Source organism: Numenius arquata, chromosome 5 (assembly GCF_964106895.1).
Source record: "Numenius arquata chromosome 5, bNumArq3.hap1.1, whole genome shotgun sequence".
Lineage (NCBI taxonomy): Eukaryota > Metazoa > Chordata > Aves > Charadriiformes > Scolopacidae > Numenius > Numenius arquata.
In genome coordinates, this window is record NC_133580.1 from 69,285,301 (window position 1) to 69,300,077 (window position 14,777).

The 14,777-nt window shown below is 47.4% G+C and overlaps 1 protein-coding gene across 1 annotated transcript in view; it reads left to right on the forward strand.

Annotated features, from left to right (window-relative positions):
- The first annotated feature begins 8,463 nt into the window (after window positions 1-8,463).
- The window catches only part of TBC1D1 (TBC1 domain family member 1), a 93,922-nt gene continuing 87,608 nt past the window's right edge, over window positions 8,464-14,777 (forward strand). Inside the window, exon 1 of the mRNA XM_074147324.1 lies at window positions 8,464-8,644. The gene's annotated coding sequence lies outside the window, so the exon portion shown is untranslated. The remainder of the gene's footprint in view (window positions 8,645-14,777) is intronic.

Consider the following 14,777-nt stretch of genomic DNA (forward strand, 5'->3'; position numbering starts at 1 on the left):
GGGCCAGAGGAGGCCACGGAGATGCTGGGAGGGTTGGAGCCCCTCTGCTGTGAGGACAGGCTGAGAGAGTTGGGGGGGTTCAGCCTGGAGAAGAGAAGGCTCCAGGGAGACCTTAGAGCCCCTTCCAGTCCCTCAAGGGGCTCCAGGAAAGCTGGGGAGGGACTCTTGATGAGGGAGGGGAGCCATAGGAGGAGGGGGAAGGGTTTGACACTGACAGAGGGGAGATGGAGCTGAGATGTGGGGAAGAACTTCTTTGCTGTGAGGGTGGTGAGAGCCTGGCCCAGGTTGCCCAGAGAAGCTGTGGCTGCCCCATCCCTGGAGGGGTTCAAGGCCAGGTTGGAGGGGGCTTGGAGCAACCTGGTCTGGTGGGAGGTGTCCCTGCCCAGGGCAGGGGGTGGGACTGGGTGGCTTGTAAGGTCTCTTCCACCCCAAACCCTTCTATGATTCTTTTTACTTTCATTTGTAGCATTCCTTCCATTTCTTTTGTTACAGATTGTGGTACAGGATGCTTCACTGAATTCACAGGGAAGCTCTGTCTGAAGACAGTGGGCTTACAGCTCCTGAATTTTTTTTTATCATTTTCTGTATTTATCTGAACACCTCCACAGGCTAGGGAGGTATGTTTATCTTACATCTGCTTCTACATACCAAGCCCGGATCTGGCTTTTGCTAATGTTTCCTCTCTCTAGGAAAGCCATCTGTGTTTAACCTTCACCAGACCCTCTCAAGGTGCTTCGCTCTTGAGGGACGCTAAGGAGAAACAGATGGCCCGGTCTATCCCTCGGGTTCCTGTGCCAGGCTGGGTTTCTGCCGAGCTGTTGCCGTTATTTGTGGATCATCTACATGCATTAATTACTACTTCTGTCCTGCTTGAATATCTCCTAGGGCCTAGATCACCACCAGGCAGTCCCTGGTGGTGCTGGGATGGACAGGTGGCTGCTTTGCTGGTCCTGCTAACATGCTGATATGATGATAGCAGTGACGATGTTGCTGCCCCATTATAGAATCATAGAATTGCCAAGGTTGGAAGGGACCTTTCAGATCATCGAGTCCAACCATCAACCCAACACTGACAAAACCCATCACTGACCCATGTCCCTCAGCACTGTTGTCACTGTCTTCACCATTCAGTGGTGCTCAGTGACAGAACAAGAGGAAATGGGCACAAACTTGAACATAAGAAGTTCCATCTCAACATGAGGAGGAACTTCTTCACTTTGAGGGTGGCAGAGCCCTGGAACAGAGAGGTGGTGGAGTCTCCATCTCTGGAGACATTCAAACGTGCCTGGACACGTTCCTGTGCAACCTGCTCTGGGTGGACCTGCTTTGTCAGGGAGGTTGGAGGAGATGATCTCCAGAGGTCCCTTCCAACCCCACGTCACTCTGTGATTCTCCTTGTTCACATCTTTAGAGGGAACCTCCTCATCCTTCTCTCATCTTCCACCTAACTGATCCCCTAAACTGGCTACCTCTACCAGGTCCTAGTACAGCAAGACTGATTTATTGTCATCCGTCTGAGAACTCCTTTTTTTAGGCTACACAGAAGGTCTGATGGAGCAGAATGGTATAAGGCAAGACAGAAGAGCCTTTACAGCCATCCCACAAAGGCCTATGAAAGGTTGGATGCTGTACACTGAGTGAATGCACTTGGAGAACTCTGCAAGTGTTTTAAAAGTCTGCCAGTGGGACCAGCAATGAGTTGATATATGCTGGGACCACCTGAAGATGGCTTTAGAGCATCCTCAGAAACAGTACAGACGTGGTCAAGATGATGGCCAAATCTGTATCATTCTGTATTCCCACGAACAAAGTATTTCCTTGCCCCATTCCCTGCCCTGTCCCAAAGAGAAGTTCACAACCTCGAGTTGGGGGAACGAAAAAGACCCACACTGGTTTATCAAGCCGATTGAACCATTATGGCAAACTACAGAATTACAAGATGTTGTTGCTGGAGTCTTTACTAACCTTGTCTTGCATTAGAGGAAGAGGATCTAGAACTGAAATAAAGAACTGAAACAAAGGCAGGGGTAGTATTGCAAACGGGAGGGAGGTTAATATTGCAAGTTGGAAAGCTACTGCTTTTTCACAGCTGGTCTAATTCCTCCATCAAAATGTTTTGTGAGACAATGAAGCCAATTTAGAGATGATTAGTCCCAGAACGGACATTAAAAAAACCAGACGAATGTAATTTGTGAGTAGCCGGGAGCACAGGCACTGGTATTTTATCCAGAAAGTGGCAACTGCCACTGGAATAAAGAACACTCGCAGCCCAGACTGAACCCAAGCGGAAGGGAATCCCTGGCTACTCCCAGAGAAAGACGCATCCCGAAGTTACCAAAACCAGGTAAAATGAGCCTTGTTTTTATAAAAGATGAATACTCATAATTCTAATGAAAGTGGTAAACATTTGGTCCTTCAGGGAATGCCTAGCGGGGAAATGCCTCTAGACTGAGGAGAAATTAGCATAGTACTAAAAACTCTAATAAAAAATAATTGGTAAAACCCAAAAAAATAGAAGCACAGTAATGGTTTAAGACTAGACCGATGGACTTCACTATAAGGTTATTGGTTTGTTCACTAGTCACAACTTAAATACACCTCTGAATTTATTTCTTTTTTTCAGTAAACTTTATGAAACAGTTTGGCTGGAAGGAAATAAATACATTTCATCTTCCTTACAGGCTGTGATCTTAGTCCACAGCAGATTATGGAACATACGAGTACTGTACTGGAGTTGCAGAGGATTTATTTGAGACTTCTGCTATATATATATATTTGTTGTACATATCCTTGTATGACTTGTTGTATATATACAACAAATCATACAAGGAAAACTGGAATTCACTATAAAAGAATATTTCATATATAATCAATTATTTTCATATTGTACCAGTCTTAAAATGTCTTCAAATCTGTAAGTCACCTACAAAGCTTCTGTAAATGAAGTTTCCTGCTCACTATTGCTTTTCAAAGTTCTAGTGGTTGTGAGTTTTATTTTGACACACCAACGATAAACAAACCTTTATCCTTGTGAATAGTAACATCAAAACGATATTAAATTAACATTTGTTGCCTAAGCACTGGCATAAGTCTTTACAAGATTGGGGACTTTTAGCATGCCATGGCTGAAGGCACCTGAATGCCATACGTAAGTAAAAACTAAAAATTAATTGTAAATAAAAATAATGACCAACAAAACCGTTCTCTGCCCGTAAGTACGAAAGTAATCAAAGGTAATTAAACCGAGCTGAACTGCTTTCCTTCGCAGTATTTCTTTGCACTCTGTAAGCACACAGATTCCTCAAGGATAGTATTTCTGCTCGACTCCCAAGTGGAAGCCACGGTTTCTCTCCTGTATAGTGATTCCCAGGTACCTGAAATGGGGTCACGCACCATCTGAACACTGTGCAAAACGGGATGAGCCTATTAAACTGCCCAGTCGTAAAGAAAATGCAATATAAACCACAGCACAGCAACAGCAGCTTCCAAACAAAAGGAAAAGCTTAAAATACTCACACAATCACCAGTAAGTAATTTTCAAACGTATTTATGGGAATGAAGGGGAGGGAGGATTAATCATGACATCCAAAATGTGCAAAAGCACAGGTGGCAGGCAGGAGCTCTAACAGTAGCTCCACTCTTTCTTGACTCTTTAATCGTGATCAGTGGTAACAGAAAACTCTGTTACAGCCTTGTCTATGAAGATAATCACTAACGAGTGTCGCTGGCATGTGCTCCTACAGCATACGAAACAAGCAAATGTGCTATAATAACAGTTATAATTCAAATTTTGTTCATGGAATGTCTGGAACTATATATAAACAGCATCTGGAGATACAGTGTCACCGGATAAGAATGTAGCACTTCACCCAGAGCTCATTTAATTCAAACGACTGCAAAGCAGTATCATGCCCTCACTAAGGTACTAAACAGATTTCCGTGAAACAAATGGCAAATAAAGCCTTAGACTGTATTATGTAATAGCAATAGATAGAAATTCATCATTATGGGTAACGCAGAGGGAAAAGCACAGAGGCTTTCAATGCAACTGAAGCACAAGGTAGGTGCCCGTATTCAAATTCATAATCCAGAACTGTGGAGCAGCTTGAACCCTGTAAAGCATCTTCTTGGGTGGAAACTTAAAACTTCCTGTTCGCGTTGCGGTTACTTCAAAGGGTGAATCCACAGCCCCAGGTTCTGCCCTCAGCCACGGCCAGGCACATTCAGCCTAAATTTGTACTGATCTACAACCCTGCCCCAACTAGAATCAAGGGAGGAGGTGCTTCTCCTCCTTAGCCTACAAAAGAGGCTTCATTGCCTGCATGTTCTCAGAGTGTACCTTGTACAAGCCTCGATACTCAGGTTCTGCACAAAAGGCAGTGGTGGGGTTTTCTTTGCATTTTTTTGAAGTGTAACTGAACAAAGAGATAATAGTTAAAATGGCTAAAAGGACATGGACCTGTTGGAGTGGGGCCAGAGGAGGCCACGGAGATTTTGCGAGGGCTGGAGCCCCTCTGCTGTGAGGACAGGCTGAGAGAGTTGGGGGGGTTCAGCCTGGAGAAGAGAAGGCTCCAGGGAGACCTTAGAGCCCCTTCCAGTCCCTCAAGGGGCTCCAGGAAAGCTGGGGAGGGACTCTGGATGAGGGAGGGGAGCCCTAGGAGGAGAGGGAAGGGTTTGACACTGACAGAGGGGAGATGGAGCTGAGATGTGGGGAAGAACTTCTTTGCTGTGAGGGTGGTGAGAGCCTGGCCCAGGTTGCCCAGAGAAGCTGTGGCTGCCCCATCCCTGGAGGGGTTGAAGGCCAGGTTGGAGGGGGCTTGGAGCAACCTGGTCTGGTGGGAGGTGTCCCTGCCCAGGCTTTAAGGTCCCTTCCAACCCAAACCATTCTATGATTCTATATGGAGTTCTTACATAGATCCAGGATGCACATTTCCAGGATGTGCAAAGCCCAGGCTGATTTTCCTCTTCAGTCTGAACACGTTAATGTGATGGTGGTATCTTTCAGTTAACAGGCTACTGTAAAGAAAAACTAGCCTGTGAAGGAAAAAAGAACAGGGATTTACTGTTTCAGAAAAGTGAACATTAGGAAGCCCAGGGCTTCAGGGTTTTCACCTGAATAAAGGGATTCCAGTCCCTGGAACACGTGGAAGTGTTTACCTTTTAGGGACTGGAACATACGACCCGATTCTGGTTTTCTTCTTGTTTTCCCAAATGAAACCTTTTTTTCACCCCTACATAAGCGACAGTTTCATGAGGAAGCAGAGAGAAGGAATAGTGTCCAATGAGGCTGATGAGTAGAAACCTGTGATGAGAGACAGGCTGAATACTCTCAGGATGAGTAGGAAAAAAAACTGGTCTTCCTGCATCCTGGATAAACAGACATAAAAGAGAGAGTGACCTTTTTGTTCTTCAAATAAAGCATCCAAATACCTATCTTCAGGAAAGCGTGGATGTTGAATCACAATAATGGGAGGCCACATCTCGCAGACCTGATAGGTGCTAAAACCAGTAAGAGAAGGTGACTTTATGCACAACCCTGTCTTCTACTTTTCTATATCACCACATCATATGAGGTACGTAACATTAAAATACCCTTCTACTGCGAGGACAGTCTATAAAGAGCAGTTGCTGCTTTACCGCACGGCTGTTCAGAAGCACTGGATTAAACAGTTAATGAGTACTGCTCCTGAATAGCTTTTCAAGGTGTTTAAGTCAAATTATAAACACTTCAGCTTTGTTTTGTCTCCTGTTAAGGAAATATTTTATGTCTACTTGAATGAAAAAAAGGGGATTTTTTTCAAAATTAGAGCAAATGGAACTATTAAACCAATGTAAGTGTAGTTCTTAACCAAGGCATTTCACTTTGCTTACAAAATTTTGTATCAGAACACAGTAATGTGACACAAACTCTTCTAGGTAAAGAATTAAAACATATGAGCCAGAGGTAACAGGAAAAACAATAGAGGGACCCAAGAATGAGTTCAAGCACAGCCCAATTTGTTTCCCAGTTATCAAAGGACAGAAGGAAGAAAGGTTTTCTATTTGTGATGCTCTAGTACTCTGTTTTTCTGGGATTTTCCAAGCAGCAAGAAATAGTCTTGTAGGATCTTTATCTGTTTCATTATCACCGTCTGAAAGGCAGCAGTGAGGCAGTAAAAAATAGTCTTCCTAAGATCATTGCTTCATCATTTGGGAAGGCGCAAGCTTTGGCTGAAGTGGTGGAGCCGTTAGGGTGGAGACTGCAGTTCTCCATCTTCCATATAGTAATTACCAGAGGCATTAAACGCAGGCTTAAAATGAGCAAAAGGACACACTCATCTCAGATACTGAGGCTGGTGGGTGATAACAGGAGTAAGAGCATTGTCCTTTAAAGGTTTAAAGACTTAACACGGGCACGGTTTGCAGAGAGGTGGCTGCAGAGGATGTCACTGAAAACACGAGGCACGTGTACCTATTGCCATGTCTGAAGAAGAAGCGGCAAACCATGAATTGAGAATAGATTGGGAACAATGCTGAGGGAACTGCTGCTTTCAGAGAGTCATAGAATGGTTTGGGTAGGAAGGGACCTTAAAGACCATCCAGTCCCACCCCCTGCCCTGGGCAGGGACACCTAGAATCATAGAATCATCTAGGTTGGAAGGGACCTTCAAGTTCATCTAGTCCAACCAGTCTTCCACCCAGAAGAGACTGACCCCCGCCTCTTGACAACCTCCTTTCAGGTAGTTGTAGAGAGCAATAAGGTCCCCCCTCAGCCTCCTTTTCTCCAGGCTGAACACCCCCAGCTCCCTCAGCCGCTCCTCACAAGACTTGTGCTCCAGACCCCTCACCAGCTCCGTTGCCCTTCTCTGGACCCGCTCCAGCCCCTCGATGGCTTTTTTGTGGTGAGGGGCCCAAAACTGGACACAGCACTTGAGGTGGGGCTTTACCAGTGCCGAGTACGGGGGGACGATCACCTCTCAAATCCTACTCCCCACGCTGTTCCTGACACAGGCCAGGATGCTGTTGGCCTTCTTGGCCACCTGGGCACACTGCTGGCTCCTGTTCAGCTGACAGTCGACCAACACCCCCAGGTCCTTTTCTGCCAGGCAGCTCCAGCCACTCCTCCCCCAGCCTGTAGTGTCCATGGGGTTGTCGTGAACCAAGGGCAGGACCCGGCGCTTGACCTCCCACCAGACCAGGTTGCTCCAAGCCCCATCCAACCTGGCCTTCAACCCCTCCAGGGATGGGGCAGCCACAGCTTCTCTGGGCAACCTGGGCCAGGCTCTCACCACCCTCACACCAAAGAAGTTCTTCCCCACATCTCAGCTCCATCTCCCCTCTGTCAGTGTCAAACCCTTCCCCCTCCTCCTATGGCTCCCCTCCCTCATCCAGAGTCCCTCCCCAGCTTTCCTGGAGCCCCTTTAGGGACTGGAAGGGGCTCTAAGGTCTCCCTGGAGCCTTCTCTTCTCCAGGCTGAGCCCCCCCAACTCTCTCAGCCTGTCCTCACAGCAGAGGGGCTCCAGCCCTAGGGGCATCCTTTCCTACCTCCTTTCTCATGTACATAAAAGAACACCTAGCAAGCAAAAGCCATGTAGACACAACCACCTTACCTTTGGGAAGTAGGGGATGTGCTTACATACTAAAATGTGACTTATATTTCATAATCTGGGGCAACGTCGTGGTTGCATTTGATGGCTTACTCGACTGTTTTCCCTCGCAGCCCCGCACAGGGGCAGCTGCACGGCGAATTTCCACAAGAAAGCTCCAATTCTACAAGCGCAGCACAGTGTGCTTAAAAGTGAGTAGATCAGCCGCCCAACTGCCAAGAAGAGTCGAAATTAATTGAGGGCAAAAGCGGTTTGCAGAATGGGAATGCGGGGAGGGGGGGGGTGCGGGGGAGAGGCCCTTGATCATCTGGAAGGAGCGCTGGCAGAGGAGTATTAATTACGTCTCTGGAACCATTCATTCCTTATCCTCTCTGGCAACTGAAAGATCGACTAGCGCCAGATCTTACAGTGATTTTATATATATATATATATATATATATATAAAAATGCATGTGTGGCTTCTGGCGTATGGAAGAAGCGGCGGGGAGGTGACTCGGAGGAGAAGGCTGTCCCGCGCCTGAGGGGTGAGGACCCAGACCTGAGGGGTTTTGTGAGGTAAATTCCCTCGGGAAAGGGTTCCCGCCCTTACCTGCCGCCTCTCGACGGCTTGTTGTGACAAGGTTGCGACAGACACGCGGGGGCGGCGTCGCCGGAGGGGGTCGGGGGGGAAGGGACCCTCTGTCGCGACATGGGGCGCCCGCCTGTCGCCGGCTGCCCGTCCCTCTGCGGGCCGGCGAACCCGCCGCCTGTTGCTATTTTCGCCGGCTGAGGCGGGAGGAGGAGGAGGAGGAAGAGGAGGAGGAGGAGGGAAGCGGTAGCCGCGGGCCCGGCCTCCCCCCGCCTGGGGCCGCCGGGCAGGTAGGGGCGGCCCCGTTCCGAGCGGGGAGACCAGCAACAGGAGGCGGCCACCAGCCCTCCGGCGCTGGTGTGGCCTCCTCCCCCGTCCCGGCGTCCGTTTAGCGGCTGCCGGCCCCTCTCCCCCCTCAGCGGGAGGCGGGCGGGCGGCGCCTGACAGCCCGCCCGGAGGCACTTCCTTGCAGCCGGCGGACAGGCGGCGGGTAAGCGGCGGCCCCTCAGCCCCCCGGGCCCGGCGGGGGACGCCGTGCCCCCCGGCTGAGGGGAGGGGAGCGACGCTGGTGGGGCCGAGCTGACTTTTCGGAGAGAAGGAGGGAGGGAAGGGCGGTTTTTAGCTGTGAGGAAGTGGAAGGGGTGAGGGGAGGCCGGGCTGTGAGGCGGCACAAACCGAGAGGGGACGGGCTGTGGGGCGGGCGGGGGGTCCGGGGCCCACGGCCTGGGTAGGGCGGGCTGTCCCCCTTCTCCCCTTCCTCCCTTCTCCTCATCGCCCCGGACCCCCCGGTGAAGCGACAGCACTTGCTTTGGGGACAGTATTTGGGCGGGACAGGGGTGGCGGGGGCCCTTCTGGGCTGGCAATGTCCTCCTGGGCTGGCAGGGTGCTGGGGGAGCGGGGCTTCTCGTCAGAATAACCGAAATTACCCGAAATTTAATCGGAGGTTGACCTGATCTGCCGTTTTGGGCTGCTTTTGGTGCCTTTTTTTTTTTTTTTTCCCCTCACTTTTTGCCTGCACCTTCCTCACCCATCAGTGGAAATGGCTCGGTGAGACTCCTCCCAAGAACCTCCTCAGAGCAACACCGCCGCTCTTCCCTCAGGGGGTAAAACTAGCCTTTCCTAGGAAATTCTATAATTCTATGATTCTACAGCACCACACTTGGGAGTTTAAGCTTTAAAATCCCCAGGCACACCAGCACCGTATTTTTTTATGGCCCTTTAAATTTGCCTACTAAACCCAACAAGGGAACGATCTCTTGAAACCGCCTTGGTGAGAGGTATGAAACAAATGCGGTTTATTTATAGTTTGAAAAAGCTTGAGACCTTTGTACGCCGCGCTGTGTTTTGGGAGAGCGGTTAATGTGACAGATCTGCTGGAGGGAACCTTTCCTGGTGCAGATGGTGGGATTTGTGCCTGTCCTGCTAAGCCCAGAGATTTGAGTGGAACATTGTGGGTCAAAATTAATAAAAAAAAAATATACATCTCCCGAATAGCAAATACCTCTGAGCTGATGGAATATGATTATACTTTTAATGCTTGTAAGTGCTGGAATAGAAATTCGCCGCAGCTTGTTTTGTAGGAATGCTGAAAGTCGTAGGTAATAAGCAAAAGCAAGAAATGCTTCCAGGTGAGAGAAGTGACAGGCTGGAAGGAATGTGAAACACGTTCCATGATACGGGGATGACTTGACACTTTTTTCACTTTATAATTTGATTAACGGAGAAGTTGGATGCCAGTATTTTGGCTGTGGATATGCAGTTGAATAAAAAGGAGCAGCATTCAGAATGTAATTTACCTAGCAAGCTTTCTTTTACAAGGATTTTTTTTTTTTAGTGCATTGCAGTGGTAGAACAGCCCAATATTTTCTTCAGGTCCCTTATGAGGCTGACTCAGAAGCACCCAAGTTCTAGCCTCAATCATCAGCATATTAATTTCTGTGGACTCTATTAAGGCAGTAGCAACAGGCGTCAAGGGCAGGAACAGTGAGCTATTTTCTTCATGTGATAGTTGATTATAAACTTTTATGTTTATAATCAAGAACATGTTACCATTTTGCTGGAATGTTTTTATTAATAGTCTATTCAATTTTTTTAACCTATTTGAGGAGTGGTATAAATGCTGGTTGGGTCTGTAAATATTTTAGGTGTGATTATTACCACAAAACCAAATTATTTGCTTGGAGCATATGGTGGAATGTTATTCAGGGCCACATCTGAAGCTGCTGACAGCATTGAAAAGAATCTTTTAAAAGTCAGAATTTAATGCATGTATATGAAAAAAAGAATGGAAATTCAAGATAATTTCTGAGGCAGATTGACTTCTGGACTTGCACACGTTGTTGTCTACAGCAAACCATAGCTGCAGAGAGAAGCAGCAGATAATAAGTAGCTATGAGATAAAAAGGACATCCTTGCAACAGAAGGGTGCATCATGACTCCAAGTGCCAGTTTGAGATTAGAATTATTTGAAAGCTGAGAGCAACCTGTTGTGTGATAGCCAAACAATCTCATTTAACTATAGAAAACAGGCAAAAAAATGTTGTTTGAAGCCTCAAGAAAAAAGATAAAGCTTGCAACTAGCTGCCCCATAGAACAATCTAATGGATACTGTGTTGTGATACCAGGGAAGAGAGTCATTTCGTGCACATTGATGGAGACATAAAAGGACCTCTTCTCAGCAGTGACCATCTCATGACATACCTAATACCTATTCTCATTTGTGTTTTTCTCTATAACCAGCTAGGCAGATGGAGAAATCTGTCAGCGTGAGTGAAGACAATGTAAATCGCAGTCGGGGATCAGACAGAGAGGGAGAGGAGTGGTATTTAGTTCTGGCTTGCGTTCCGGAGCTCTGGCTGCAGGCCAGGGCTCCTCATAATCCTTAAGTAGTATGATATTTCTGCTAAAATAATCAGCGGTGAAGTGCAGTCAGTACCAGCGCCTCTGGTTCCATTTGTCAGCAGGGCTCAGCCCTAACGCCGCGCGGAGAAGAACTGAACAAATCGGTGCTCTTTAGGACCAGCCGTTTTTCACAAGGCCTTGCCATCTAGTTGACAGTTTTGCTTAGCTTCTTGGAGGGGAGTTAAAAAAAAAAACGATTTACAGAAAAAAAAACTGCTGTTTTGTCAGCAGCCTGATGTGGAGTAACTGCACAGCTGGCTCTCCGATGAACTGCAAAGGTTGAGGAAGCTGAGGGCTTTCTATTCAACAACTCACAGGTCAAACTCCCCATTTAATTATTGATGTGGGGAAGCTCTGACCACTTACTCGCTCGAAGCATCTTCTAAACTCATCGGTTCTGCTGTGGGTCCCAGCGCTGTAATTGCTGCCGATCCAGGGGAAGAGCTGGAGGAGAGCGAAGGATTGCTTACGTCAGTAGTTACTTTACGTTCTTAAAAGAGTCTGAAAGTTTGGGCTGCTTGTCTGTATCAAATTTAGTCTGGTCCAGAAGAAACAACAGAAGAAGGATAACTTTTCACCACTGTTGTAGTTTCTGCTTTTTAAAATTAATTTATGTATTTATGTGTGGTCTTTTGGTTTAAAACAATCTCTCTCCCTTCTTTGCCTGTTTTTTCTCTTTTAGTTTAAGCCTGTCCCAAATCTGCCTGGTTTTCCCCCAGCTGCCAAAACCCAATTTTCAGTGCCCCGCTGCCCCGGGTTAATAAGACAGTCTGTTCTCTGTACCCGCCAAGATTCTCCTTCTTAACCTCAAAGCTGACCTGGCCCCATCCAACCCGAATGACAGCCAGGGCCCACACCTTGTCCTCATGATAAAGTTTTTGCTCTCTTGAGAGAAGGTGAGTTTTGAGGGATGCTGTCCTGCGTGATGCCCAGCTGCTGAGACACGTACCTTCGTGCGGGGAGAACCTGGGGCCTGGAATGGCAGAAGTACCCATTTTTGTAGCTGTCCCTTTCATGGTGGCTTCTTCCCGTCACCCTGACTTCTCTTTGAAGGTGGCCCTTTCAGTTTCTGGTAACATATAAAGATGAGAATACAACTTAATGTGGGAGATCCTGATATGCTGATATATTTGTGTGTTTTTTTAAAACCATGTTTTGCCAGAACAGGTCTGTCAGCGGAGCATTGCGCGCTTTCTGAGCCTGCTCCCCGGCTTGGAAGAAGTAGCTGGGTTGGTCACAGGGAAAGAGAAGTTGAGGACAAAGAGCACACATGTGTTCCCATGTGTGTCTTTCACATTAGTGAGTCCATCTGGTGTCTCCTAGTACAGAAGGTGGGGTTAGATTTATTGGTGTAGTTTGTGTAAATATGGCACGTGCTACGGTTTGCCTGGCTGCTTTTGTGCTGATGGAGCAAATACAGCTAAATCAAAGCAGGTTAAAAAGTGGCACCATTAAGATGCAGTTTGGAGAATATTAACATTTCTCAGACAGCACATTGAGTGCTGTTCAGGCTCTTCTCAGCTCTGAGTGCGAGGGCAACGGGGGTCCTGAAGAGGCCAATGGAGGGGAGGAAGAGGATTTTGTCCCAGTTATGTCTGCAAGCACTGGGAGAACAACTGGTGGCGTTTAGCCTGTGTGCGGAGCAAAGCCTGGCAGTCTCCTCCCAGCCAGAGTGGCACTTAGACCTGCCAAGGAAAGGTCAAAGTTTAGGTGGAAGGAAACAAGCAGGTGGCTTTATTTTTATACCTTTTCTATCGTCTCTTAGATTAGAGGTAAAACGAGCATTTGCTTTGGTGAGTTAATTGCTCAGACACAGGTCTGTGGAAAAAGACCTGGGAGTTCTGGTGGACAATAGGATGCCCATGAGGCAGCAATGTGCCTTTGTGGCCAAGAAGGCCAATGGCATCCTGGGGGGCATCAAGAAGAGCATGGCCAGCAGGTGGAGGGGGGTCATCCTGCCCCTCTGCTCTGCCCTGGGGAGGCCCCATCTGGAGCACTGGGTCCAGTTGTGGGCTCCCCAGTTCCAGAAGGACAGGGAACTGCTGGAGAGGGTACAGCAGAGGGCTACAAAGATGCTGAGGGGCCTGGAGCATCTCTCTGCTGAGGAAAGGCTGAGGGACTTGGGTCTTCTTAGTCTGGAGAAGAGAAGACTGAGGGGGGATCTGATCAACACCTATAAATACTTCAAGGGTGGGTGTCAGGAGGATGGGGCCAGTCTTGTCTCAGTGGTGTCCAGTGACAGGACAAGAGGGAACAGGCAGAAACTGGAACATGGGAAGTTCCATCTCACCATGAGGAGGAACTTCTTTACTTTGAGGGTGGCAGAGCCCTGGAAGAGGCTGCCCAGGGAGGTGGTGGAGTCTCCTCTGGAGACATTCCGAACCCGCCTGGACACGTTCCTGTGGGACCTGCTGTGGGTGCCCCTCCTCTGTCAGGGGGTTGGAGGAGATGATCTCCAGAGGTCCCTTCCAACCCAAACCACTTTGTGATTCTGTGACACTTTGGGCAGAAGAGGAAGCCCGTTGGAGCCCACCGTACTAATGTGGATGACAACCTGGTACAGCACCCACAGAGCCAAGTTTCAGAGCGGATGAACTGAGTGGTGGCAATCAGAGATGGGTGAAGGTGCCAAAATTCCGAGTGGCGGAGTCAGGGCAGACGGAGACGGGCTCAGAGCATGGACGCTCTTTGATCATAATGTGTGCTTAGTTTTACAGCTAGGAATAGGCCTGTTGAGATGAACAGAACTATTTTTAGGTCTAAATTAAGCATGTACATAAATGCTTCATGGTCTTGAAGTAAAACTTAGTCCTTGGTGTAAACTTAAGGACATTAACGCCAGCAGCATGAAATTGGTATCATTTCTGGAGGGATTTGCAGGTAAATTAGGATAAGGGTGACAGGAGGAGGAAGCAAAGAAAGAGTGGCTGGAAAAGGGAGATGGAACATGCGGAACGGTAACGTATGGAACGATGCAGGTTGGATAAGGAGACCTTCTGATGCTGCTAAATTTGTGCTCTGAGAAACTGCACTTTCAGTCCCTCTTAACATTAGGGGGAAAAAAAAGGAGCATTCCGACTTGTAGTTCACTATTTTGATTTAGTATTAACTGTTTTTCTTTAGAAATAACAAATGCAGATATGGGAGTATTTATGCCGTTGACTTCGCAAGGTGTTTATTTTGGTAAAAAGATGAATGCCAAGAAGCTTTGCGTTTATATTAAACACATTCCAGCAGTACAATGTTTATTAAAGCCAGACAGAGTAGCAAGCTGTGGTTTTTTTTTTTTTCAAATACTGTTGAGTCCTTAGAGTAAGCGTGCAAAATAGTGTATATTGTTCTATGATATTTATTCCTATTTGTGGGAGTTAAGGAGAAAAAAAAATTGTATTAGTCTGTCAAAGAAGAGGAGACCGTTCTGATTCCTGACAGATGCAGAACTCTGATGATGTGTTTAGCAGTCGGTGTTGATAAGGTGGAAAAACGCTTCCTGAAGCTGCTGTCTCATATGATGCGATGCCTTTGTGTTCATTGTAAAGATGGTTGTTTTCTTGCTTGTTTGTGAAACAAAAAATAATTAAAAAGGAGTTGTAGTATAATTGAATGTAGTATAGGCATGCAAACTCTGGATTTTCACGGCCCTTTTTCCCACACGGGTCTTTTTAGTCTGGAGAAGAGAAGGCTGAGGGGGGATCTGATCAACACCTATAAATACTTCAAGG